The sequence below is a fragment of the Ursus maritimus genome, unplaced genomic scaffold (genome assembly GCF_017311325.1).
Source record: "Ursus maritimus isolate PB19 unplaced genomic scaffold, ASM1731132v1 scaffold_5, whole genome shotgun sequence".
Taxonomy (NCBI): Eukaryota; Metazoa; Chordata; class Mammalia; order Carnivora; family Ursidae; genus Ursus; species Ursus maritimus.
This window is the reverse complement of record NW_024426663.1, coordinates 75,110,525-75,118,694: the sequence shown is the minus strand read 5'-3', so window position 1 is coordinate 75,118,694 and position 8,170 is coordinate 75,110,525.

Genomic DNA, 8,170 nt, shown 5'->3' with positions numbered 1-8,170 from the left:
ACACACACACACACACACACACACACACACACACACTGCTAGAAAGTTTAACAAGCAACCAGGAAGAATGGTTTCATTTTTAATTCATATTCTTACATCACAAATAGAACTTCAACTGACAATTCTACTAATTTCTAAAGTAAACTTGCTTTTCGATTCTCTAAGAGTACTCTTTCACATATTCACCTGTCTAAAATCCCCCACCCCATTCTCAGCCTCAGGTGCTGACTTTGTCTCATAGGTCACAGCATTCCCACATCTTTATACCGTCACATCACAAGATCTTTACATGCGAAATTTTCCAAAGAATTGCCAGCATACACAATCTCTACAACCTGCTTGCCAGTCACTCCTCAGTCCGCTACAAACTGGCACCTTCTCCCATCTCCCTTGTACGTTTAATTGTTTGTCGATCGTGTGTAGGAAAGCAAGTTGCGCACATTCGTTATGATTTGCTCTTAGAAGTACAATTGATGTCACCAGATTCTGTTTTTAATCTTCAAATAGACAAACAACATCTGCAATTATATGTGATTTTTCTTCCAACATTAACACATATTATGTATTTTGTTTTCCTGATTGCATACATTAAGACTTTTAGTACAAAGCAGAATAGCAGTAATGAAACCAAGGAGGACACGCACCAATGATTGATTTCTAACTTTAAAGAGAAGCCTCTTGTATTATTTTTGTGTTTATTTTGAGATGATTTCAGACTTTAAAAGGCTGCAAAAACAGTATAAGAAATGTACAATACATTATATATTTTAATGTACATAATTTTATATTTATATAGAGTATATGGAGAGAGATACAAATGGGAAACAAACATTTGTTGTGAAAGTCAGAAATACACAAACAGGTATCCTCGGAGATACGGCATTCTCTCCATCCCTTCTACCCTATTTCCATCCCCCGTCCATTCCATCCTGTTCCACCCACCCTTCCTCAGTGTGTTTTTTTTTTTACACGAATGAGCAGACACACATATATTTTCTTATTTCCTCTCTTACGTGAAAGACAGCATACTATCAATATTCTTCTGCATTTTCACTTCTTCAGTTACAATATGCCTTCAGAAATCATACCATACTTTTATTCATAGAGCTCCTCCCCACTGACCCTCCACGGTGTGTTTGTACCATAGTTCATTCCAATATCCTCTTATTCCTATTTGTTTCCTGTATTTTGTAACTTTTAAAATGCTCTCATGAATAACCATGTGTATTTTAAGATTTGGGGAAGTATATCTTCAGGGTAAATTTCTAGACATGCGATTGCGGAGTTGAAAGTAAACACATATAATTTTGTTAGATTTCGCTAAATTCTGTCGCAAACGGGATGTGCCAATTTGCATTTTCACCAATAATGTATGAAAGTGGCTGTTTGCCCACAGCCTCACCAACAGCATTTCTAGTCGTACTGTTTTTAATTTGCACCAATGGAATAGGTGAGAAATGGTATCACAGTGTAGTTTTAATTTGCATTTCCATAATTATGAGTGAAGTTGAAGAGCTTTCCATTGATTTAAGAGCAATCTTTATCTTTTTTTATTAATCAGTTGGTATCATTGGCTCACATTCCTATCATTTTGGATTTTATTCTTTCAATGTTTGAGAGTTGCATCTTTAATAGAGATATTGCCCTTTATCTACAATATATGTTGAAATCTGCCAGTTTAGGGGCGCCTGGGTGGCACAGCGGTTAAGCGTCTGCCTTCGGCTCAGGGCGTGATCCCGGCGTTATGGGATCGAGCCCCACATCAGGCTCCTCCGCTATGAGCCTGCTTCTTCCTCTCCCACTCCCCCTGCTTGTGTTCCCTCTCTCGCTGGCTGTCTCTATCTCTGTCAAATAAATAAATAAAATCTTTAAAAAAAAAAAAAGAAAAGAAAAGAAAAGAAATCTGCCAGTTTAGCATATGTCCTTTATCCTTTGTTCGTGGTGCTTTTTGACATACACGTTTTTATTTTTATAGAGTGGAACTTATCAACCTTTTCTTTTATAGCCTCTGGATTTCAATCATAGTTAGGAAACCTCTCTTTATACCCGAGTTACAGAGGGATTCACCCACTTTTCTTCAACTACTTGGCTGGCTTCCTTTTTATGTTTAAATCTCACATGCATTTGGAGTTTGTCTGTGCGGTGTAAAGGAGTGGCCTAATTTTATCTTTTCCAAAGATAAACAGGTTTTCTAGAACCATTTATTTAAAAAGGGCACCTGGGACTTGATAACTGAGATGTCACCTTTATCACATGCGTAATTTCCTGATGTACTTGAGTCTTTCACTGAAGCTTTTATGTCACTAGTCTGTTTACTCACGTACCACTATCACAGTGACTTAATTAAAGAGACTTTATTATGTTTTCATGTCTGATAAGACTAGTCTCCTGTATAATTTTTACTTTTTTGCTGCTTGCCTGGGTATTCATGTGCGTTTGCTTTTCCAAATAATATTAAAATCAACATGCCTGTCTCCAGAAAAAGAAAAATACTGGTATTTTTATAGGGACTGCATTTACCTCCTGCATGAATTCAGGTCGTCATTCAAGTGTAGGGGTGTGTCTTTCCATATGCTCAAGGATAGCTTTGAGTCTTCCAAGAGTATGTTACATTTGTTTGTACATTTGTTGTTAAGTTTATATCTAGGCATTTAGACTGTATGTTGAGTTCTCTCTACATTTATAACCTCTAACTCATTTCGTGAATGTGTACGTGCATGTAAGAAAGCTATCGATTTTTGTATGTTAATTTCATAACCTGGTACTTTACTATGATTTTATTGTTTGAGTTAATTTTGTCATTGATTCTCTAGGGCTTCCCAGGTATGCTATCACATCATCTGCAATGAGATACCACCTTACACCAAGTAGAATGGCAAAAATTAACAAAACAGGAAATCACAAATGTTGGGGAGGATGTAGAGAAAGGCGAACTCCCTTACACTGCTGGTGGGAATGCAAGCTGGTACAGCCACTCTGGAAAACAATATGGAGGCCCCTCAAGACGTTAAAGATAGAGCTCCCCTATGACCCAACAATTGCAATACTAGGTATTTGCCCCAAAATACAGATGTAGTGAAAAGAAGGGCTACCTGCACCCCAATGTTCATAGGAGCAATGTCCACAATAGCCAAGCTGTAGAAGGAGCCGAGATGCCCTTCAACAGTTGAATGGATAAAGACGACGTGGTTCATATATACAATGGAATATTACTACTCAGCCATCAGAAAGGATGAATACCCACCATTTGCATCGACATGGATGGAACTGGAGGGGATTATGCTAAGTGAAGTAAGTCAAGCAGAGGAAGACACTTATCATATGGTTTCACTCATACGTGGAACATAAGGAATAGCACGGAAGACCATAGGGGAAGGGAGGGAAACCTGAAGGGGGAGAATTCAGATAGGGAGACAAACCATGAGAGACTATGGACCCTGGGAAACAGACTGGGGTTTCAGAGGGGAGGATGGTGGGGAGAGGGGTAACAGGGTGATGGGAATTAAGGAGGGCACGTGTTGTGATGAGCACTGGGTGTTACACGTAACTAATGAATCATTGAACACTACATCAAAAACTAATGATGTACTATACAGTGGCTAATCAAAATAAACTAAATAAACAAATAAATAAAAACAAATAAAATTAAATAGCTTAACCTCTTCTTCACTAACTCTTATTCCTTAATTGATTTTGCTTGTCTAATTACATTGGCCCATAGCTCCAATATAATATCGACTAGCAGTGGATGCAATGGGAATTCCCTAAGTTGTTCTACATTTGAAGTTGGTTACTGATACCTTTGGTACTTGAAGGACAGCATGGCTAGATAAGAACTTTTCATTCACAGGTTGTTTTCTATTGTTTTCTTTTACCTTATTAAAAAAGCTGCTGTCTTGTTGCCTTTTTGTATTATTTTTGAGAAATCTGATGCCAGTCTGACTCCTTTGTTTCATTATTTGATCTTTGTGCATGGAAGCCTTGAAGATTTTTTATCTCTTAAATATGTTTTTCTCAGATATGTCTTAAAGTTAATTTTTCTGGATTAATTTCCATATGTATCCAGTGGGCTCTTTTAATATGTAACTCTAGATTTTCTTTTATTTCTGAAACTGTTTTTTTGAATTGTGGTTTTAAAATATTAGTTCTGGTCTATTGTTCTGTTTCTCCTTCAAAGGCTTTAATCAAACGTTTATTCTATTTCTTCTGTCTTCCATTTCAACCACTTCCTCTTGAACCCTTTTCGCTTTAATTTTTATCCCATTTTTATTCTCTTGGTTGTTTTCCATCTTTTTTGAATGTTCCTCATTAAATTTCCTTTTGAGTCTATTCTCCTTTGGGCAACTTGTAATTTAGTCTTTATTTGTGAGATGATTTGGTCTTTTTTCTTTTATTTCTTTTGTAAGTTTAATCAACTCTCTTCATTTATGTAGTTTAGTCTATTTCTGTTTTTAATTTTTGTATTTCTGATTCAAGATCGGCTATCATATCCCCAAACGCTTATTTCAGTATATTTCATCAGCTTGGAGTGGTGCCTGACAGTTTTCTTACACTTCTTGGTTGCTGTGTTTGTTTCTTTGGATGGGAAAATATTCATTAGCTGAGGTAGAATTATTCTCATTTTCTGATATAGTAATTTTATACAGATTTATTCTGGTTTTTTTCCTGTTCATTTTGTGAATTTGAGGTGACTTTCTAGACACCTAATTCAAAGACACCATCCTCTATCAGTGAGCAAAGTCCAGTATCTCTACTGGATATGTTTGGGTGTTTTTGTTTGTTTACATATTCTTACTTCAGGATAATTTTAGGTTCATAGAGAAACAGCAAAGAGCACAGAGAGCTCTTGTATACTCCCCAGCCAGTTTCCGCTAGTGTCAATTATAAAAACTAAGAAAACAACACAGGTATATCACTTTTAACTGAACACTAGACTTTACTTGGATTTCACCAGTTTTTCCATTATGTGTTTTTCTGTTCCAAGATCCAATTCAGGTTACCACATGCCACTTAGTTGTCTTTCCTGTGGTCTGTGCATTTTCTCAATCTTGGCTAATTCTTCATGACCTTGACCATTTTTTAAAGTACAGGTCAGATGTGGGGCACCAGGGTGAGGTAGGTTAAGTGTCTGACTCCTGGTTTCAGCTCAAATCATGACCTCAGGGTCATGAGATGGAGCCCCACATCGGGCTCTGCACTCAGCACAGAGTCTGTGTAAGACCCTCTCTCCCTCTCCCTCTGCCCCTCCCTGCTCCATGCACACCCTCTCTCTCTCTCTAAAATAAATAAATCTTTTTTTTTTTTTAAGTACCAGTCAGATAAATTGTAGACTATCCCTCATTTTGAATTTCTCCAGTGTTTTTCTCAGATTAGATTAGGTCTGGGTTTGAAAAGAACCAAGACAGGGTTTGGAAAGAAGACCACAAAGTTGAAGTGACTTTCTCATCACATCATGAAGTATAGGATATCCTGACGATGTCATTAGTGACATGAAACTTGATCACTGTCTTAAGGTAATGTTCACCACATTTCTACACTGCAGAGTTACTGTTTTTCCTTTTCCATACACTATTCTTTGGAAGCAAGTCACAGAATCCAGCCTGCAGTCCAAAGGGGAGGTCTAAGCTCTACTCCCCGGAAAGGGGAGTCCCGACATATATTTTGCGGAATTCTTCTATAGAAAAAGCTGTCTCTTGTCCCCAATTTATGTTTTTCTTTGATCATTTATTCATATCAGTATGGACTCATCTATAGTTATTGTATACTTTTCTTTATAACCCAATACAGTATACTTTATTTTGTTGCTCAAAATATTTCAACTTTAACCATTGGTCATTCTTTCAAATTGACTGCTGTGTCTCTTTGACATGTCTCCATCCTTTTATCTTTTCAGAAACTCGTTATTTCCTGGTACTATGTTTGTTTGCTTCCTTGTTTGTTTGTTTGTTTGTTTGGGGGTGTTTTGTTTTATTTTGTTTTTGGAGGAGGAATTATGGTTGTGGGGTTTTTTCCCCTTCGTTTTTCTCTTGAACAACTCAAAATGTTCCCCTTTTCTTTTCCTTTACCACCCAGTTACTAAGTGTTGCCTCTCACTTCCTTTTTGCTTCTTCACCAAGAAACTATGCTTTTTAAAGACTGCAACCTCATATCATGCATATTTTTAACTCTTCCCTGTAATCACTGCTCTAACAGGACGCTTTCTTACTGCTTATGTTTCAAATGAACTTTCTCTTCTGGTAGCTGTTGTGAAGAAATATCAAGTCCATCCCTGGTTCTTGACTCCTCTCTTCCTCATGGTTTTTCTTTGAGCCGTCTTTACTTGCCACAAACATACCAGAAGCATGAGTACTCACTGGGATTAGGTGCTTTTTCATTTTTATTAACAGGTAATTTAAAGACTGCTATATTCTGTCCTTTACTTATGCTACGGGTATGTTCTTATGTATTCTTGTTGTTCCATGTTGTTTCTAGAAGGATATGGAGATACAGATTGAAGCTGCTGCCGTAAGTCTTCATCTAACCATTAATAATATTTGGAATCACTGAGAGTCTGGAAATTCTATGATATGGAATCACTGAGAGTCTGCAACACAACCAGCTAGTGTTGTCTATGTAATACATTGGCTTAACAGGTTTCTGTATTATCTTTAAAGACTGAGTTTGGTGTTGACTTGAATAGGTCAACATGATCCAATCTCCCAATTTCATCTTCCTATAGTCTCACAGCCAGTTAGTTTCCTGCCTGGCATTTGTCATAACGTGTACTGTTAGATTTCAATCTCTCCTGATGGATTATGCCTAACATGTGGTTCTCAGGAGCTCATTCCCCTACAGGCAAAGGATAGTCTATATTGTACATCAATCTATTTCCAATTTTAAGTACAGTGCCTCATACCTAATAGATACTCAACAAACACTTCCTGAATGGATGAATAAATAGTGACCATTAGACAAAGTCCTCTGTGGAAGAAATCTGTGGTACTTCTCCGCTGGCACCTAGGAAGCCCAATGTATATATTTGTGTTCAAGTGTATGCCAGAAGGATCAACTGCTAGAGGCTTAGGGAATGTCTATAGTGGGAAAAGGAAGAATTCCAAGCAGATTGTTAAAATGGTCATTTAAATGCACGGCAAATCTTTACCACTTTGAATATCTGCTTTTGCCACATTTCTCTCCCACAGAATAGGCTAAAGACATAGAAAAGGGAGCCATACTTTCCAAACCTTAATTCTCAAAAATGGAACAGTGTCAGAGAACCGCTCACAACTATATCACCTACTCTAAGAAAGCAAGTGAAACAGGAGTAGCCTTCAATTATTTAATCAACCAATCCACAGATACCAAGGGCCTCTACCATATCGTCTTTCCTCCATCTCTCTTCTACTGTAACAACTACTACACGGCAGACAAAAATATATTTCACTCTCCTATCTCTCTGGATTCATGCATTGCTCCTGCTTTTTCCTCAATCTGGAATGTCTTTACCCCATCCTACTCTGCCTTCTGATTTCTCTCTGTCCTTCAAGGTCAAGAATGAATGCTCATTCATCCAGAGTTCCTTCTCCAAGTCTTTCAGCTGGAAATGATCCTCTCTCTGCTGCTTTGCAAGATCAGTTAATTTATTATCTGGTTCAGATGTGGCGTGGGCTACATGAAGAGATCAGTATTTAATATACAGCCATGTGTAGGATCTTCAAGTGGGAGTCTTATGCTATATAGTTCAAGGGTGCAAAAAATTGTATTGAGATTTCGCACCTGAATATGAAAACTTAAAATTATGTGTAATGGTTGCAAGTTTGTTCTTTAAAAACAAAAAGTGAAATCTCATCTAATTTAGAAGAAAAAATTCTAACTACACGTTTGAAGAAGACTCTTTGAAAATTTGGTCCTGGGGCGCCTGGGTGGCTCAGTCGTTAAGCATCTGCCTTCGGCTCAGGGCGTGATCCCGGCGTTCTGGGATCCAGCCCCACATCAGGCTCCTCTGCTGGGAGCCTGCTTCTTCCTCTCCCACTCCCCCTGCTTGTGTTCCCTCTCTCACTGGCTGTCTCTCTCTCTGTCAAATAAATAAATAAAATCTGAAAGAAAGAAAGAAAGAAAGAAAGAAAGAAAGAAAGAAAGAAAGAAAGGAAGGAAGGAAGGAAGGAAGGAAGGAAGGAAGGAAGGAAGGAAG